At 41.4% G+C, this 21,404-nt stretch overlaps 1 long non-coding RNA gene across 1 annotated transcript in view; it reads right to left on the bottom strand.

The window, feature by feature from the left end:
• Positions 1–20,650, bottom strand: part of LOC104969590 (uncharacterized) — a 49,463-nt gene extending 28,813 nt beyond the window's left edge. Inside the window, exon 1 of the long non-coding RNA XR_001501018.3 lies at positions 20,488–20,650. This is a non-coding gene — a long non-coding RNA (uncharacterized lncRNA). The remainder of the gene's footprint in view (positions 1–20,487) is intronic.
• Positions 20,651–21,404: the final 754 nt, after the last annotated feature.

The raw sequence follows: 21,404 nt of genomic DNA on the forward strand, positions 1-21,404 counted from the left end.
TTCCAAAGAATAGCAAGGAGAGATAAGAAAGCCTTCCTCAGTGATCAATGCAAAGAAATAGAGGAAAACAACAGAATGGGAAAGACTAGAGATCTCTTCAAGAAAATTAGAGATACCAAGGGAACATTTCATGCCAAGATGGGCTCGATAAAGGACAGAAATGGTATGGACCTAACAGAAGCAGAAGACATTAAAAAGAGGTGGCAAGAATACACAGAAGAACTGTACAAAAAAGATCTTCATGACCCAGATAATCACGATGGTGTGATCACTCACCTAGAGCCAGATATCCTGGAATGTGAAGTCAAGTGGGCCTTAGAAAGCATCACTACGAACAAAGCTAGTGGAGGTGATGGAATTCCAGTTGAGCTATTTCAAATCCTGAAAGATGATGTTGTGAAAGTGCTGCACTCAATATGCCAGCAAATTTGGAAAACTCAGCAGTGGCCACAGGACTGGAAAAGGTCAGTTTTCATTCCAATCCCAAAGAAAGGCAATGCCAAAGAATGCTCAAACTACCGCACAATTGCACTCATCTCACATGCTAGTAAAGTAATGTTTAAAATTCTCCAAGCCAGGCTTCATCAATACGTGAACCATGAACTTCCAGATACTCAAGCTGGTTTTAGAAAAGGCAGAAGAACCAGACAGCAAATTGCCAACATCTGCTGGATCATGGAAAAAGCAAGAGAGTTCCAGAAAAACATCTATTTCTGCTTTATTGACTATGCCAAAGCCTTTGACTTTGTGGATCACAATAAACTGTGGAAAATTCTCAAAGAGATGGGAATACCAGACCATCTCACCTGCCTCTTGAGAAATTTGTATGCAGGTCAGGAAGCAACAGTTAGAACTGGACATGGAACAACAGACTGGTTCCAAATAGGAAAAGGAGTCCGTCAAGGCTGTATATTGTCACCCTGTTTTTTTAACTTCTATGCAGAGTACATCATGAGAAACGCTGGGCTGGCAGAAGCACAAGCTGGAATCAAGATGGCTGGGAGAAATGTCAATAACCTCAGATATGCAAATGACACCACCCTTATGGTAGAAAGTGAAGAGGAACTAAAAGCCTCTTGATGAAAGTGAAAGAGGAGAGTGAAAAAGTTGGCTTAAAGCTCAACATTCAGAAAACGAAGATCATGGCATCCGGTCCCATCACTTCATGGGAAATAGATGGGGAAACAGTGTCAGACTTTATTTTTTTGGCCTCCAAAATCACTGCAGATGGTGATTGAAGCCATGAAATTTAAAGATGCTTACTCCTTGGAAGAAAAATTATGACCAACCTAGATAGCATATTCAAAAGCAGAGACATTACTTTGCCAACAAAGGTCCGTCTAGTCAAGGCTATGGTTTTTCCAGTGGTCATGTATGTATGTGAGAGTTGGACTGTGAAGAAAGCTGAGCACCGAAGAATTGATGGTTTTGAACTGTGGTGTTGGAGAAGACTCTTGAGAGTCCCTTGGACTGCAAGGAGATCCAACCAGTCCATTCTGGAGATCAGCCCTGGGACTTCTTTGGAAGGAATGATGCTGAAGCTGAAACTCCAGTACTTTGGCCACCTCATGCGAAGAGTTGACTCATTGGAAAAGACTCTGATGCTGGGAGGGATTGGGGGCAGGAGGAGAAGGGGATGACAGAGGATGAGATGGCTGGATGGCATCACTGACTCGATGGACGTGAGTCTGAGTGAACTCCAGAAGTTGGTGATGGACAGGGAGGCCTGGCGTGCTGTGATTCGTGGGGTCGCAAAGAGTCGGACACGACTGAGCGACTGAACTGAACTGAACTGAACTTGTCTCATGCGCTCTTCCTTTTCTGCCCCACAAGGCATAACTTGAATTTACCTCTCTGACTCATTTTACAATGGATGCTGATTCCAACCAGAGCTCTGTCTTCCACATCTCCTTCTCTTACTCTTTGTGCCCCTTATTAGTTTCTGTCTATTTAATCTCTCAACATTGTCTAGGGTTTTTCCCTTAGCTTTGAGCACCCCAAGCTACTGCTTCACCTTTGCTTTCAAGACTTTCTTGAACTATTATTCATACATCTAAAATTATTTGCATGACATTACTGGTTTGGAAATAATCTGCAGTCATTATTGTAAAAAACACACATATTCAAAAAAGAAGAAACTGTATAACTTAGAAAGTGCAATATCTCCCATGATCCTATCCTCAGATAGACACAGCAAAAATCACTTTTAGAGAGCCTACTGGGCACCAGGTATTGTGATGAGTACTATGGAAACAAAGCAAAATAAACATGGTTTGACCTTCAAGGAGTTTACAAGCTCAAATAACCAAGTACCTCTTTGCTGCACAGGAATAGCCACTGCGCTGTGACCTTTAGCTCATACCTTGCTCTGGACACTAACCATCCACTCTGGATGCCTGCTCTGGCCCTGCAGATGCACAGCACCATCTGTGGACAGCATGAAGGCTGAGGAGGTGGAAACAATGGACCCAGAGTGAAGAGGCTGGATGAGACCAGGAAGACCAAATGCAAACAGTTTTGAAAAGACTGTTTCTGAGATGATCCAGAAACTGAAAAATTATTGTCATGTCACCTACGCTTAAATGGATTTGAGTATACTCTATTTCTTTCTTTCTCAGTGACAGATCTTCTCAGAACTTAAAAAAAAAATTTTTTAAGTCCCTTAGTATAAAGCAAAATATTCTCAAAACTTGAGAAGCAGAGGAATGCATCATCTTAACTACACTTTGAAAAAGAAGCCAGCCAAGGAGGGCTATTTGACCCAACCCAAGAGGATCCTAGGAAATTTGTAGTATATGTCTGTTTGCAATTCAGCCTTTGTGACTCTCCTCTTCCTATCTCTACACATGGCTCTTTGGAACAACTTCCTCCAGCCTCTGAGCTTCTAAAAGAAGAAGATCTAAAATGAAAATTTATGCTATTTAACTATTAATAATTGATGACACTTTGATGAACTGTAGGATGAATGTCTTGGTTCTACAATTGAATTATCCCAGTCTTTGCAAGAAGTTGGGGCAGAGGAAAATAATACTTCTGCAGGCTCTATTCTTCTTCTGGAAACTTCTTTTTCAAGAAGAAAAAGCCAGGCTGGCTAGCTACCAGAGAACTTGTCCAGGAATTCCTGGGAATGAAAGAGCTGAAGTCCCAGAATACGTGCTATTTCTAGGACCTAGAACAGCCTCCGCATTCCCTCTAGGACCTAGAACTGCCCCTCCCCAAACTCCTCCTCCTCTCTTCTTGAGTTTGGACCCCATTCTTTCTTCTCATCCTTTCGCCTTATTTTTTCCTCCAACTTCCTAAGTCTCTATTCCAAGTCTCCTGAGCATTAGCTTTATGGTTTTCATTATTCCTACATAGAGGATCTAAGCCGCTATGGGCACAAATAACCATGAAGTTCTCACCAACAGCTACAGATCCGAGCAAGTAGTCTCTTTCTTGCTACCAGGTTATAATGAAGGCAAGTCTCTTACTGAGTTGTGTGACAAGATAGACATTAATTAGCAAATAAGAGGAAAAACTGTTCTGTAAGTTGGATAAAGTTCAAATTTTTTCCAAAATATATATGTTCCTATTACACCATAGCAGAAAAAAAGTGTCCCTCCATTTTCTGAGAGTCCTTGGTTGGGTCTGAAATTAAACTGACAAAGGCAGACAAGCAGGAGAAAAGCACAGATGTTTTAATACATTTTTATATATGCATGGGAACCTTCACCAGAAAATGAAGACACCTGAAGATCTGATCAGAGCAGGAAGCCTTCATAGCCTATTAGACAAAGAAACAATGAATGTGTGAAAAATTGACATGACAAAGGGGTTTGGACTGGGGTAGTAAATGATAAAGTAACAAGTTTGTTTATTCAGCTTTCTCAGCTCAGTATTCCCTATCCTTCCCCCTTCCTCCAGAAACAAGGAGGATGTGTTTCACATGGGACATTTATCTCTTGCTTTCAGGGAAAATAATATGAGTGGGGAATATCGCAGTGACCTGTCTGTTTCTGCCATTTTCTCAAATTTCTCCATCTTAAGATATTTAAAACACCAAGGTGCCATATTTTGGGGTAGCATGTCCTGAACCCCCTCAACATCCTCCATGACAATTTCACTCAAGGCAGACATGGTTTTCTAAAGAAGGGGTTCCCAAACTTTTGGGGTTCAAGAATCCTTTACATTCTCTAAATTTATTGAAGACTCCAAAGAGATTTTGTTTATGTGTCTTATATTTGTGGTTATTTGTTGCATTGGAAGATAAAACTGAGAACTTAAATAAATATAAAGACATCTCCCTCTAGTTTTCAGAGCAATGATGCTTTCACATATGGAGTCTCTGGAAAACTCCACTGTGTACTCATCAAAGAATGAGAATGAGAAAAGCAAATTGAACCTTATTATCAGGGAAATAATTTTGACCTCATGGACCTCTTTCCAGTCTCTAGAGCCCCCAGAAGTCCCCAAACTGTACTTTTTTCCCCTAAAAAAAAGTTTATGTATTTATTATTTATATATTTTTGTTTTTTGGCTGTGGTGAGTCTTCACAGTTGCATTGAGAAGGGGCTACTCTTCATTGTCATGGGCACAGACTCCTCATTACAGTGGCTTCTCTTACTGCAGAGCACAGGCTCTACACTGCTCTGGCTTCAGTAGTTGCAATGCAAGGCCTCAGAAGTTGTGGCTCATAGCCTTACTTGCTACATGGCATGTAGGATCTTTCCAGACCAGGGATCGAACACGTGTGTCCCCTGCATTGCAAGGTGAACTCTTAACTATAGGAACACCAGGCAAGCCCATGAACTATACTTTCAGAATCATCTGCGGTTACAATTCAGTAAAAGAACAGATGCAGCTAGAATCTTCTGAATCAATATCTTGGATATTGAAAAATAAAATTCTCAGGCACCATCCCTATGAGTAAAAGATGAAGAATGAGATAAAAGGTATCTCAAGTCTTTAGAACCTGTTCATAAAAGTGTAGGAGAAACTCCAAAATGTTTCAGCCAATCTCCTTGTCTTGAATATCACAGATTTCGTAAATAAGAGCTCATCTTTCACAGCCATTTTGCTTTTAGAAAGCCACTGATTTTAACAATGGAGGCTCCTTTCTAATATCATAATACTAGTTAACAAAGTTGGTTCTAGAGACTGAAAAAACAAAAAAGCAAAGGTCTCACCGCAACTACCCCACCTCTACACTACCTTGGAGCGGATCCCAGAAACACCAGTTCTTCTGTAAATGTTTCAGCATTTATCTCTAAAGGAGTCTTATCTCATCTTAATCTGATAACATCATTATCATAACCAAAAGCGTAACAGGAATGTCTTAATATTATCAAATGCTCACTTGATATTAAAATTTCGCCAGTTGTTCCATAGATTTTTCTGTCAATTTCCTCATATCAGGATCCAAATAAGATCCACACCTTACAAGTGAATAGTGTCTTTTAAGCTTCCTTTAATCTTTAGATTTCTCCTTTTTTCCCCTCTTGCAATTTCTTTGTTGAAGGAAATAAACCATTTGCCCCATATTGTTTTCCACATTCTGGATTTAGCTGACTACATCCCTCTGGCATTATTTGACAAGTTTCTCTGCCCCATATGTCCTGTGTATGGGTTGTTAGGAGTGAGGTTTTTTTTGGATCCCCTTAAGGAGACACATGAAATGCATGGACACTTTTTTGTGAATTGCAATAACAAGAAATATAGGTAATGATCTCTACTCCCAGTTCCTGGCAGCAAGCTCCTGAAACCCTTATCATTTCCTAAGTGATAAGAGTACTAAGAGCATCTCTTAGTCTACTATTTATCTTTGACTTGACCTCATTCCTGACACAGGGCTCCTTAAAGTGTTCCGATTTCCTAAGTGATAAGAACACTAAAAGCATCTTTTGTTCTAATGATGCAACTCTGGGTGGGTTCCTGGGTGACTCCTGGGTGGGGACTGGTCACCAGAAAGACCAAGTCATGATCAGAAGCTTGGAATTTTCAACCCCAATCCTCATATTCTAGAGAGGAAAGAAGGAGGCGAAAATGGAGGTAATAATCGATCAGGGCTGCATGAAGAAACCTCTATAAAATTCCCATAGTGGGGCATTCAGAGCTTCCAGGTTGGTTGAACACATCCGCACCAAGGGGACATACCCTGACTCCAGGAAGACAGAAACTCCTGCACTCAGGACCTTCCCAGATGTCTTCCTATATATCACTTCATCTGGCTGTTCATCTGTGTCTTTTATCATTTCTTTACAAAAACTGGTAAGCTTGAGTGTTTGCCTGAGTTCTGCGAGCTTCTCTAGCAAGTTAGTCGAGCCCCAGGGGGGTCTTTGGAACCTCTGACCTACAGCTGGTTGGTTAGAAACACAGGCATCCAAAGTGTGTATGGGGGAGGTGACGGAGGTCTTGTAAGACTGAGACATTACCTGTGGTATCTGACACCATCTCCAGGTAGATAGGTTCAGAATTATGTTAAACTGTAGTACACTTGGCTGTTGTTGCAGAGAATTATTGGTGTGGAGAAAACCTCCACAGATTTGTTGATCAGGAGTAAAGTGTTTTGTTAACTCACAGGGGAGAGAAACACGTAGGGAAGAACTCAGTTTTTCCTTACATAGACAGGGAAAAAACTGAGTTTTAGCCAAATAGTGACATTAAGATGAAGTGAACAGTTAAAATTGGATTGTGTAGGGATTGAGAAAAAATCTTCATTGAATTAAACCCTGTGATTGATCAGATTATCTGCTACAGAAGCCATGTTACTTACCACTATTAATATACCTATAGTAATATCACTTTGTCCAGGAGAAAGTACTATAAAGTAAATTACAGGCATCTCAATAATCATCTTTGACATTAACAATTTTAATACTATTTTCCTAATGTAGTCTTCTTTACCTGAAAAGCACAACTATTTCTGTTATTATTTCTCTTTCTGATATTTAAATTTCTGAGAGGAATATATGACTGAAACATTATTGATAATAATTTTATTGTCCTCTAAAGTTAGGACATTCTAATATTCAACCAATGATGCCCAGTGACAAAGACTTTTTTTTTTGTCTCAACATCCTGTTAAGAATTTTTTTATTTCAGTTTAGTTCAGTTCAGTCACTCAGTCGTGTTTGACTCTGTGATCCCATGGACTGCAGCATGCCAGGCCTCCGTGTCCATCACCATCTCCCGGAGCTTACTCAAACTCATGTCCATTGAGTCGGTGATGCCATCCAGCCATCTTGTCCTCTGTCATCCCCTTCTCCTCCCACCATCAATCTTTCCCAGCATCAGGGTCTTTTCCAGTGAGTCACTTCTTCCCATCAGGTGGCCAAAGTATTGGAGTTTCAGCTTCAGCATCAGTCCTTCCAATGAACACCCAGGACTGATTTCCTTTAGGATGGACTGATTGGATCTCCTTGCAGTCCAAGAGATTCTCAAGAGTCTTCTCCAACACCATAGTTCAAAAGCATCTGTTCTTAGGCACTCAGCTTTCTTTATAGTCCAACTTTCACATCCATACATGACTACTGGAAAAACCATAGCTTTGACTAGATAGGACTTTGTTGGCAAAGTAATGTCTCTGCTTTTTAATATGCTATCTAGGTTGGTCATAACTTTCCTTCCAAGGAGTAAGCATCTTTTAATTTCATGGCTGCAGTCACCATCTGCAGTGATTTTGGAGCCCAGAAAAATAAAGTCAGCCACTGTTTCCACTGTTTCCCCATCTATCTCCCATGAAGTGATGAGACCGGATGCCATGATCTTCGTTTTCTGTATGTTGAGCTTTAAGCCAACTTTTTCACTTTCCTCTTTCACTTTCATCAAGAGGCTCTTTAGTTCTTTTCTGCTTTCTGCCATAAGGGTGGTGTCATCTGCATATATGAGGTTACTGACATTTCTCCAGGCAATCTTGATTCCAGCTTGTGCTTCCTCCAGCCCAGCATTTCTCATGATGTACTCTGCATAGAAGTTAAATAAGCAGGGTGACAATATACAGCCTTCATGCCCTTCTTTTCCTATTTGGAACCAGTCTGTTGTTCCATGTCCAGTTCGAACTGTTGCTTCCTGACCTGCATACAGATTTCTCAAGAGGCAGGTCAGGTGGTCTGGTATTCCCATCTCTTTCAGAATTTTCCACAGTTGATTGTGATCCACACAGTCAAAGGCTTTGGCATAGTCAATAAACCAGAAATAGATGTTTTTCCGGAACTCTCTTGCTTTTTCCATGATCCAGTGAGTGTTGACAATTTGATCTCTGGTTCCTCTGCCTTTTCTAAAAGCAGCTTGAACGTGTAGAAGTTCACAGTTCACTTATTGCTGAAGCCAGGCTTGGAGAATTTTGAACATTACTATTACACAGTAATAATTTCCATAATAAACTTTCTTGATAACATCATCATGTATTTGATGGTTCTGGTAAAGTTCTCTCAAGCAGGGCAACCTCTGGAAAAGTCAGAAATTTTTTAAAACCTCAAGTATCATAATAATTTAAATTCACCTGATTCTCAAAAGATGAGGTTTCATAGCAAAAGGAAAACAATAATAGGAAAAATAAGCTTGAAAGTTTTCCTTTATGAGGTGGACTTCCTTTTCTGCACCATTTAATAAATACCCCCTACATCTGAACTCGAAAATAGTTGTTCAGTCGATGGAAATATAATTGTTTACCAGGAGACTTCTTTACTTATAGAGAACAAAATTTGATAATGTAATCAAAAGTGGGGTCCAGCTCCTTGCCACTTAAGGTTAGTGGAAAGGGAAATTTGCTTTATTTTGGATGTGGGCAACTGAGGGTGGGGGAGAAAGGACAGACGCCTGTCAAAAGATCAACCCTCTATGCTGCCCTGGAAATCAGGGGTCAAGAGCTTTTCTAGCCAGTTGGTTGCGGGGGTGGGGGGATTATGTCTAGAAACAGAACCGTTAACTCTGACAGTCATCCTGAAGTTGTTCTTCGTTGGTCTGATCAGCATCATTCTGATTGTTTTAAGTATAGTTACTCTTCAGTTCTAGGATCAGTTTGTTCCCATATTCTCGAGGTCAAATCTCGGAATTGTGGCAGCTTGTGTCATAGCTACAGTCTGGTCATCATGTAGTTAACTTCTACCGGATAGAGGTTTCAGTATGTATACCACAGCTCACAGGATTAGCTCAGAATATTATCTAAAGCCCTTGAGAAGGAACTAAAGGTCCTTGACTATGCTTAATGATTAAATGATTATTATTTAGTCTGTTGGACTGTTTTTCTTTGTTTCTGCATTTTCTCACTTCTCTGATTAAACTTATTCTTTGGCTAAAGTTTTTCCACAGACAAAAGGCAAGCAGAGGACACAGGGGACAAGGACCATAGGGTCTTGCTCCGTTTCAATAATACTTAAGTGGTCTGCAAAAGAGGATTTGGGCTTATGTGCCTTTATAAAAGTGTTTGTTGCTCTTTGTTTGATCATGATTAATTTGGCCAGAAATGATGTGAATGCAGCCTCCACTGTTAGCCCTATGGGTATTAATCATCTCCTAGGTGATCTCGGTTTCCATGGAAACTGTAATATTTATGTTTTCACTGTAGCACTGGCTGGTCTCCAATGGTTGGAAAGGCAGGGTAATCCTGAAACATTAAGTCTCAGTCATAAATTTCTCATTGCTGTTATTAGAAAACCAGTTCACCACTTCCAAGTATTATTACTGATCTGTATTCAGAAAGGTGAATTACAAACAAAAGTGTTCTGAGACAACTCTGTCCTTTTTTTCTATGTTACCAGGCTTTTCGGTCCAATGGGTTTTTGCTGACTAAATAAGTTCCTGGTATTTGCATCCTTATTTTCATGATAACTTTAAACATACATAATATATCATTATGGAAATATATAATATTTAGAATATATACATATATAATATATGGAAATAGATTGAATAGGTCTAGTATAACTCCCTAAAGGGAAAAGAAAATAAATATTAAGTATAACTTTATATATTCTTTAAAACAGAGATATCAGTTAAGCCCAACAGACAGTGAATTAAAGTTTCTGAATTATGTCAAAATTAAAAAGAATCAAGAGTGAATTGTCCATGAGAAAAAGTCTCTGATCTTTCCTGCCTTCATCAGAAGTCATAAATATTGTATCAGTTATCAGGATTTTCCTAGAAAGAGTTTCCAGAACAATGAAATCAAGCAGACTGTCTTACACCTAGGGGGATTCAAGGGTGGAAGAAAGTCTTTTCTGAAAGATGGCCTGGAGCAAAATTATAGATTCTTGGTCCCTTGAATTAATGATGTCAGTATCCCTGCATCCTTTCTTCAAGTTCTTTTCATCCTGCATGTCTTCTAAAATATACGATTAACCCATTAGACTGATAAATTTTAAAATGATAGTTCTCTTAGGCTTTAAAAAAAATCGTGCCATGGAAGCATCTTCCATCCTGATCATGCACAAAATTGGCCCCTTCTCTTTCTTTGGCCAAAGGATGTCAATGGTACCACAGAATGATGCACAATCCTCCTAGAAACCTGTTTTTATCATCTCTGGGATAGGAGGCAGGGAAAGCTGCAGCGGGTGGGGGGCAGAGAGGGGAAAGGATGCGGACCAAGAGTGAACCATTAACATTGAGTCACTTTGTGGGGTCTCACTGCTGTGTGCACCAGGACTCCTAGACTGTCCTCTAATGAGCAATACCTCCACTAAATTCAGAAGTGTCCATACCTCATGCCTGGTGGCTGAGGAGACAAAGTTTAGTGAAGTCGAGCACTCAGAAGAGAGTCTTTACACACCAGGTGCTCAGAGGACACTGTGCAATATCGAAGGAAAACTTTAGTCCAGCCGAACGGCACAGTTTTAAACAGAGAGCTCTTAAATTGGAATATTGGGATTGACATATACACACTACTATATATGCAATGGATAACTAATAATAACCGCTGTACAGCACAGGGAACTCTGCTCAATACCCTGTAATGGGCTACAGGGAGAAAGAATCTAAAAAGAGAGGATATATGTGTACATATAACTGGTTATCTTTGCTGTACACCTGAAACTAACAACACTGTAAATCAATACAATAAAAATTTTTAAAAAAGAAAAGTGATCCCAAAGAACTAGCTAAAACTAGCAGCAACAGCAACAATTAAAAAAAAAAACTGGAAACAAAAAAACAAAACAAATAGCGATCACCTAGGTGACATACATTCAAACTTTTGAATTTTTCTACTGTATTCCATAATTCAGATACAGTGGATATCTCCAAATGTGAAAATAGGGCCATACAAAATGAATTCCATACTGAGTCCCTGCTCGTTCCTCCAAAATTGGAAACTCAACAATTAAGAGACTCTATTTTGTCTTTCAGTGCTTCCCCTATAAGGGGGCATGGGGAGGACAATGAAACACTGCCAGTGTTGGGATACGGTAATTAGGTCTGCTTCTCTGTGACGTTTTTGTGCTCACATTATGGAAAATCCCCATAGAATCTCAAACTGATTTCAAAGTCTTCTGTCATCATGATAAAAGATCATTTGAATTAGACATGCATGTAATTAGCTCAGTTCTCTTACAGGGAGCACCTTGTCTTTGAAGTGGCTATTCAGAGTGGACACTCCCTGAGCAAAGCCTTTGCAATAAACAAGATTGATATGATTCTTTAAAAGCATGTTGGTTTATGAATGCAAGCTCCAGTGTCTGGGTTCCAGTGGCTGCTATCTCCTGGATGAATGGAAACTAAGGTTTCCACTTTCATGTGTGTGTGTGTGTGTATGTGTGTGTGTGAGCAGAAAACAAGTCACTTCCTGTGTGGAAGCCAGGTTTTGCCTCCTATATTTCTCTTCGACTTTAAGCATTTTTCTCCTTGTGTAACGGGCATGTCTGCATCCCAAACATGGAAGCACGAATATACTTGACGGAGTGAAGAGCTCATGCAGCACAGGACACAAGAGCCTTGGAATGAAAGCTCATCCTTCCCACCAATTGGCACTTTGCAAAGGAAAACAGGTATTAGTGGTTTAATTTGAGCTAAATCCTCCCCAACAATAAACATAAGTGCACCAGCCTGAAGTGTCAAGAGACCCTGAAGGAAGTGCTAGAAAAGCCTTCAATCGCAGCATTTTGGATTTTGCAGGTGGCTTACAGGATGAAGGAGAAAAGGAGCCTTTGGGTGGCCCTCTTCCTCGGCAGGTCTGTCTGTGACCTCTGGCCAGTGCTGGTCCTCTCTGGGGTGTGTCCTACTTTTGTCTTGTTGTTTAGTCACTAAGTCCCGTCTGACTCCTTAGCGACCCCATGGACTACAGCCCTGTCCATGGGATTTCCTAGGCAAGAATATCAGAGTGGGTTGTCATTTCCTCCGGAGGGGGATCTTCCTGACCCAACAATCAAATCCACATCTCCTGTGTCACCTGCACTGGCAGGCAGGTTCTTTACCACTGAGCCACCCAGAAAGCCCTATGTCCTACTTTAGGGGCACAATAGGTTCTGAAGACAGATGTATCTCAATTTTATGTTCTGACTGACATTCTCTACACGACTTGAGGAGATGGGACTTTGGGGATTGCCGGCAGGATAACCAGGTAACGCTGTGCTGGTAACTGGAAAACTCCCCTTGTCAAGGTCTTAAGTTCCTGCCTCTGGAGGTACCAGTTTTCCAGACCAGTTTCTCAGACCAGGTGAGAAGAGAGAGCGAACACAAAGGACAGAAAAGATAACCGAATCAGGGAGGCACAGAGTATACCGATATAAATAATTCTAATGTTAATCCACTTGATGGAGTTTAAGATTCTGTGGTCTCATAAGAACATCACATGTTCTCTCTCTGACTCCCGTTTTAAATACAGCCAAGCCTGCAGTCACTTCTGTTCAGACACTCGGCTCTGACAGCTGACTCCCTTTCAGCCCTCACCTAATCTCTCCCCAGTGGTGACTGGCGGCTCACAGACTCCTCTGGGGTCTCCATAGAACCAGAGACACAGCTTTCCCTGTGGGAACACAGAGCTAGAAAAATCAGTTGGAATCATCCTCATTTCCTTTCCATTTTTAAGTGAGTAAATTCAAATGAAAGAGGGTGTCTTAGAGGGGAAATGAAGGCACAAAATGAAGGCTCCAGCAGAAAGGCAGAGCACAAGAAAAGCAATTGGAGGACTCTGAATTGTGTGAAGAGCTCCTACTCATGCTTGCAGCCTCTGGAAGAACTGCCTTCTGTTCCACAGGCCCTGGGGTGCCTGACTTGCTGCCCATCCCTGGGGGATGGTCCAGCTGACCCCATTCGCATTCCTCCAGTCCCTGCCTCAGCCCTGGGACTGCTCTGCTCCTTCATCCCACCACCCACGGCAATCTGGGCAGGCAGATATGATGCAGATACAATAGAAACCCCAATTGTGAACCAAATCAAAAGCCATGCTCACATACTAGAGTGACTGCTGGACCCACAGAAGCCTGTGAACCTCTCTTCCCTCCAGGGTGTTTTTCAAGTCTAATTCTTTGGTGTCTAGTGATAGGACTGATTTGATAAGAGAGGTCTGCATCCAGGTCATGGTTCCACCTCTAAACTGGAGTTTTCTCATCTGCCATAGGAAATAAGAAGAGTGCCTGCCTCCTAGGGCTGTTGAGAAGATTAAATGAGATGATACCCATTAAACATGCAGTAAAGGCATCACAAATGTTACCTGTTATTATTGGCAGAGTCAGCCTTAAGCACAAAAGGAAGGCAGGCTCTGTTAACTTTTAGAGCCTTTTTGTTCTACTTTCAGTTCTCCCACACCTTAGTGGGCAGCTTTCAACCTCCGATGTCCAAAAGAATGTCTGTATACTACATTCCCAGTAACCGCCGCATCCAAGCCTCATAACATAAGCTCCTTCCCCGAGTTAATCAGGCACACAGCACCTGGCCTCCATGAATCAAAGAAGGTTCTGACTGAAGTGGTCTCCACAGAAGTATCTCCAGAGATTGTCTAGTCTCCAAAGTTTAAGTTTTGTTCAAAGCTCAGAAAACATCTCATCTAGATTTAAAGATCTGTTTTTATATCCTTCCATGCACTGCTGCTGCTGCTAAGTCACTTCAGTCGTGTCCAACTCTGTGCGACCCCATAGACGGCAGCCCACCAGGCTCCCCCATCCCTGGGATTCTCCAGGCAAGAACACTGGAGCGGGTTGCCATTTCCTTCTCCAATGCATGAGAGTGGAAAGTGAAAGTGAAGTCGCTCAGTCGTGTCTGACTCTTAGCAACCCCATGGACTGCAGCCTTAAAACTAAATGGGACTAAGTTTTACAGAGTTTCTTTCATAATAACAGGGAATTTCCCTGCCCAAATTTACATACATGCGTCCAGTGGTAGGGGGTTTGCAGGATATGATGGGCAACTAGAGTAGGAGAGATGTTGACTAGTGCGGTAAGGAATGTTAGAGCCAAATAGACAACAGCATTTTATTTTAGAAAATATGTTAAGGGACCGTGCAAGGATTAGTTAGGATATCAACAAGCCCTGACCTTGAGACATGGAAATGTCTTCTTAACCAAAATCCTGTATTTAAAGGAAATTCATTAAGCCAGTTTTAGTTACAGGCCAAATATTATTGAATTATCAAAACAAATCCCCATTTCAAATATTAGTGAAAACCATACAGTACAAATTTTATGTGTATAAGAATTTCTTAGAACACTCATCAAACATACAAATGCTACCGTCCCAGTGATTCTGGAATGGTCTGTGGGACTCTGTATTCTAATAAGCATACCAGGTGTTTCAGAGACAAATAGGTTAGAAAAATGTTTTGAGAAAAACTGCTGTAGACACATTCTATACTCAGGCATTCTCAATTGGAGGTGAATTTTTCCCTCAGGGAACATTTGACAATGTCCAGAGCTATTTTGGGAGAAGGCGATGGCACCCCACTCCAGTACTCTTGCCTGAAAAATCCCATGGATGGAGGAGCCTGGTGGGCTGCAGTCCATGGGGTCGAGAAGAGTCGGACACGACTGAGTGACTTCACTTTCACTTTTCACTTTCCTGCATTGGAGAAGAAAATGGCAATCCACTCCAGTGTTCTTGCCTAGAGAATCCCAGGGACGGGGGAGCCTGGTGGGCTGCTGTCCATGGGGTTGCGAAGAGTCGGACACGACTGAGTGACTTCACTTTCACTTTTCACTTTCCTGCATTGGAGAAGAAAATGGCAATCCACTCCAGTGTTCTTGCCTAGAGAATCCCAGGGACGGGGGAGCCTGGTGGGCTGCTGTCCATGGGGTCGCACAGAGTCAGACATGACTGAAGCGGCTTAGCAGCAGCAGCAGAACTATTTTGGGCTTCCCAGGTGGGGCTAGTGGTAAAGAACCTGCCCACCAATGCAGAAGACATAAGAGACCTGGGTTCTATCCCTGGGTCGGGAAGATCCCCTGGAAGAGGGCATGGGAACCCAGTCCAGTATTCTTGCCTGGAGAATCCCATGGACAGAGGAGCCTGGCAGGCTACATACAGTCCATAGGGATGCAAAGAGTCGGACATGACTGAAGCAACTTAGCATACACACATGCAGAGGTATTTTTGATTGTCACAACTTGGTGAGGTGGGAATGGGGAGCAGCACTACTGGCATTTACTGGATGCAAGTCAAAGATGCTGCTATACATGCTACAATGCACAGCCCTGTTCCCCACAACAAAGAGTTATGATTCAAAATGATACTGGCTCTGCTCTATAACCACACTGACCTCAGCAGACTTGGGGCCCAAACTCAGAATATTCTGCTTTCAGTTTGCGGTTTCCCTACAAGTCAAGCTGGTGTTGGTGGTTGCTCATCACTCACTCCACTTTCCTCCGTGTCCACTTAGTCTTAGGAGTTTACTACAGAGCATTCTGACAACCTGGGTACAAAGATGTAGGGTGGAAAATGCTGGCTCAACTCTGACCCTTTGGAGGCAATTATCTTCAGAGGCTTGAAGGACGATGGGCCCTCTCTGCAGCCACTCCTGAGTCATCACTGCCGTTGGCAGACACAGTGATGCTGGGAAGATTTCTCTGTGGATTTCAACTCCACTTGCAGTTCGGAAATAGTGTTGAATCAAAGTAGATGATCGAAAAGCATGGTTAAACAAGAAAGCTGTGGAGGCTTTGCTGACCAATTAAGTCTGTTTCATTTCAGCTCAACAATTCAACAAAGGGTTCTGTGCCAGACAAAGTGTAAGACACAGGGAAGGATTGAAAATTGCATAATATTGTTCCTTCCTCAAGGAGTCACAGCCTCAGCTCCCTCTGCCTTTCTTCTCTCTGCGGTTTACCTTCCCCCTCAAACACCTGAAAAGCCCTTCCTTATGACTGACTTCTATTTATTGGCTGCTTAAGACCTAAGAAGCTAAAAAAGAGCCAAAGAGACTAATCTAGAAGTCCCAGAAAGGGCAACAGAACAATATCCCTCTTTATAGGGAGGTTCTGGTAATTTATCATTAACAAAGAAACAGCCTTCAATGGGGCTACTAAATACTGAGTTTCTATATACCAGAACTATCTCAGCAAATGTCTCTAATTTCTAGACAGTTTCTATTTTCAAATAAGGTTACTCTGCTTGCTTAGGTGGAATAACCCTAGGACTTGAGTTTTGCTGAGGGAAAAATGCAAAAGGCATTGAAGTGTAACATACTTTAATCAGGTGAGAAGAATAACCCCTGCCAGCCCACCCAGTGGACTATGGTGAGACTATACAAAAACTCCATGACAATTTTTGAGAAAGAAGCGTTCAATGGAACCCCACCCATTCCCTTTTCAGTCACATCATTTACTCTTCTTTGTAGTTTTTGAAAGGTTCATATTTCTGGGCTCTAGGTTCAGGATAGAAGCTTCTTTTCCAGGTCAAGAAAGGCGGCCTGAGGAGGGTACCCATGGAGCTTCAACTGTGGGCAGTATTCTTTTTTTTAAGCTGGGTGGTGGACATTTAGTGTAGTATAGTGCATCATTTTAAAAAAATATTTGTGACTCATATTCCTTGGGATATATAAACTATTTCATTGTAATGGAAAACAGAAGTTCCCAAGGTAAATCTTACAATCAGCCAGATGTACATTCAGTGTCGTTTCTCCAACATTCATCATTCTTCTCTGCTTCTTCCTGTTCCTCTACCTCCTATTCCCTGCTCCTGAACTCCCTCTCTGTCGTTCTCAATCCTGTATCCCCACCTGCCACTTCCTCCCACTGCCTCTTCTCCCCGTCTGGCTCTGTGTCCCATTTCTGCAGAACCTCCTACTCTTTCCTCCCACAGCCTGGGCATCTGTGAGGAGGGAGGGGCTGGTGTGAGCAGGCAGTCAGGTTAATTCTAGACCAAAAGCTTCACTTTGAGATTGTCCACATGGTCCCCAAAGCCTCAGATGTTTTCATAGCCATACTTCTTTAAAGTGTTCATTACCTAACTTTCTGCACCAAGGATTTGAGAGTAATTATAAAAACATGTAGACTATAGCAAGATTGCATAAATAGTTGAGAGAGTCAGAACAAAGATCCCATCCCTTTATTGGGCAGGGTTTGTATTAAATCATTCTGCTATCAGCTTAATTAAACTGCAGCTGTATTTCCTAGAACTCCCATTGTTTGATGGTTCCAGGTTAGAATTGGCTGTAAGAGAACTGGGTATAAAATATGAGGGGTAGGCTTTAGCAGCAGCCTCCCTCTCTGGATCTTTTGTGATCAGAGGTGGCAGCCAGTTCCAGTTTCAACTCACTCTTTTCTGCTGCTTCTTCAACTGTCCTTCCTGACTTTTCACCCTGTTGACCAACTTTTCACCCTGCGGCCCAAGTCTATCTCCAGGCACTTGCTGTGGCCCCATCGACTTCTCCCATAGACTCCTCCAACAGCTCCCCCTCAGCTGGCTTCTTCTGTGCCTGCCTGTGTTTGGCTTCTCAAGTAAACAGGTCAGGCACTCTGTCGTCTTTTGCCTCCCTTTGAGACCATCACTTACCCAGTGCCCTCTCCCTCTCCACAATTGTGAAAGGTCTGTGTGCTCAGTCAGTCGGTCATGTCTGATTCTTTGCAACCCCATGGACTGTATGCTGCCAGACTCCTCTGTCCGTGGGATTTTATAGGCAAGAATACTGGAATGGGTTGTCATTCCCTTCTCCAGGGGAATCTTCTTGACACAGGGATCCATCTCTCACGTCACCTGCATTAGCAGGCAGATTCTTTACCACTAGTGCCACCTGGGGATCCCCATGAAAGGTCTAATTCCAGTAATAAGTCTACTGTCCCTTAATTCTTAAGAGGTTCAGCTTCTGGGATTGACACCATGAGAACAGTGTTCAAGATCATAAGATGACAGAAATCATAGTCAATCTATCCGCTAATATCATTTACTGATGAAATACTGAAACCCAATGATATAAAGTTACAACCATCATCCATCGAGGTCACAGCTACACTGGCAGACATGGGAATAGAACCCAGATTACCGATTTATACAGTTTCGATTCTTTTTCTCAACAGTGACTATAGCCATATTTTAAATCAATGACTATTGAATCCGTTTGCTTAAAAAAAAAGAAAAAAGGATGTGTCAAAGCAGAAATTAGTACTTTGACACTGCTTGGATCATTCTTTTAGAAAACAGAGAACTGTAATGATTATTCTGTTTAATAACTGACAGGAAGCTAGATGGCATATCATACAGGTGCTGAATTAATTTAAAAAAACAATAATAAAAGTTATTAGAGTGAAAAAAAAATTGAGCATATGAGAACATCAAAGTTGATCCTGAATCTAAAGTAACTATGGAAACATTGCTTAGAAAAATTATATGTATTAACTTTGTGGTTCACGGAAGACATTAGCATCTTCAATATTTAAAAATAAACAGTCTCAAGATGTTCCTATTTACATTTTTAGCAAGTAGATATGTAGTCTATGGAGCATATTTTAGCTGTCATTAAGAGAGTCACTAACAGTGGAATTTCCTCACTTCTAGCTTTGAAATTTCCCCCTTAAGACAAAATTTGCATTGATGAAAATATAAATAGGATATGTCTTGATTGAAATGGCAGTAGTTGCATGAAATTATTTCCTAGGTATGAAAGAAAAGAAAGACAGAGTTCATACAACACATTGTTTGTATAACTCCCAGATAAGATGTAAAGCCCAGCATCCTCCACATTGGTATGTGGGGCTTATTCTCAGGCGACTCATGACTAGGAGAAGGGGCTCCGGCTTCCCACCCTGAGGTGATCCTGGGAAAATCATGTCCCCCCTTCAAATTCTAATCTGTTTCCTCATCTGCAAAAGAAGAGAGTACATATGGATAACCTCTGAAACACCTTTCTCTCCTTAAATCTCATTTTTGTGTTGTGCCAAGACATAGCATAATGGTATAAATGAATTTTTAAAACTCATAGTTTACAATGTTGTGTTAGTTTCAGGTGTACAGCACTGTGATTCAGTCCTCTCTCTCATATATATATATGTCATATATATATGTATATGCTGCTGCTGCTGCTAAGTCATTTCAGTCGTGTCGGACTCTATGTGACCCCATGGACAGCAGCCCACCAGGCTCCCCCATCCCTGGGATTCTCCAGGCAAGAACACTGGAGTGGGTTGCCATTTCCTTTTCCAATGCATGAAAGTGAAAAGTGAAAGTGAAGTCGCTCAGTCGTGTCTGACCCTCAGCGACCCCATGGACTGCAGACTTCCAGGCTCCTCCATCCATGGGATTTTCCAGGCAAGAGTACTGGAGTGGGATGCCATTGCCTTCTCCAATATATGTATATGTATGTATGTATATATACATATACATCAGATTCTTTTTCCTTATCTTGTTGTTGTTCAGTCACTAAGTTGTGCCCAATTCTTTTGCAACCCCATGGACTGTAGCCTGCCAGGCTGCTCTGTCCATGGGATTTTCCAGGCAAGACTACTGGAGTGGGTTGCCATTTCTTTCTCCAGGGGATCTTGCTGACCCAGGAATCAAACCTGGGTCTCCTGGATTCTCATGATAGAGGGTAAAAAGGAAAGGGCAGTGGGCTGTGAATGGCTGTGGGTAGCCAAATCATAGCATCTGCATCAGCATGCTCTACAACTTTTTCTGAAATGGAGCTAAATTTATCTTAGACCAAAGGCTGCTCTGATGGTCATCCTGCCTCCATCATAGATGCCTAGAAAAAAATCAGTTTTTGATAATGATTGCCAAAGTATCTAGAAATATGTCAGAATTATAATTACATAAATTAGAGGAGTATATCTATACCAGTAAAATAGCCCTAATAATAATATAAAATAAAATTATAATAATAAAAATAATAATAATAAAATTTCAGAATGAAATAATGCCATTTGCAGTAATATGCATGGACCTAAAGATTATCATACTAAGTGAAATAAGACAGAGAGAAAGACAAATATCATATGATATCACTTGTATGTTGAATCTTTAAAAATGATAGAAATAAACTTATTTAAAAAATAGAAAAAGATTCACAGACATAGAAAACAAACTTATGGTTACCAAGGGACATGACTTAGTGACTAACCACCACATGAAAATCCAGAAAGCCAAACACCCACCTACCCAGGCTTTCTTCTATCCGAACTGACAATATGATCCAGTTCTGGCCAGTGAAAATCAGGAAGAAATCACCAAGAAGAGCTTTGGGAACACATTACAGAGGAGACAGGCAAGCTGGTTCTCTCTTTTGTCCTTTGGCTCATGTCCCTCCCACCTGAGACGTGGACTCAGAAGCTGAGAAGTGCAGTAGTCCTCCAGCCACCATAAGGCTAAGGCCACATGTTGAGGAAGGAGGAGCAGCCAATAGGAATCTGGGCCAGATGGTATCTCTGAGCTATTATCCAAATTAATCTACCCCAGATTCCTTGTTGGGGGGTAATAAAATCCTGATTGCTTGAAGCTTTCAGTGTCCTATTGCTTGTAGCCAAACACAGTCTAACTAGTACACATGGACTCTGTGGACAGTGTTAAAACAGGGCTCTAACTTGTATGGCTTAAAGTGGAGAAAAGGGACAAATAAATTTGGACCACTACACACAGCGCCATTATCCAAAACCACAGATTTTTAGGTATACATGGTGAGAGCAAGAACGGTCACAAACAGAACTGCAGAGAATGCCACTGCTTTTTAGAGAAGATGAGGAGCAAAGCCACAAAGCCACAAGAGAAGTGAAGGAAAACAATGATGAGGTGCCTCCTGAGAGAAGTGAGGAAAATGGTCTTGCTCTTCCTTCCCTTCCATGCACCTAAAATGGCAGAACAGTCAGAGGAATGTGTTTTTAAATTGGTTGAAAGGGAATACAAGTTTTTAAGACTTTAATTATATTTCCTCTCTATCCATCATTACTTAGGGGTTGTGTAGGATAATTCTCATATCTCCACATTCTCAACAACACAGATGATTTCTAATCATTGTGTTTTTTTTTTTTTTCCAACCAGCACATTAGATTTTTATTCACTATGATAAGCCTCAAAGATGT

The sequence above is a fragment of the Bos taurus genome, chromosome 9 (assembly GCF_002263795.3).
Source record: "Bos taurus isolate L1 Dominette 01449 registration number 42190680 breed Hereford chromosome 9, ARS-UCD2.0, whole genome shotgun sequence".
Taxonomy (NCBI): Eukaryota; Metazoa; Chordata; class Mammalia; order Artiodactyla; family Bovidae; genus Bos; species Bos taurus.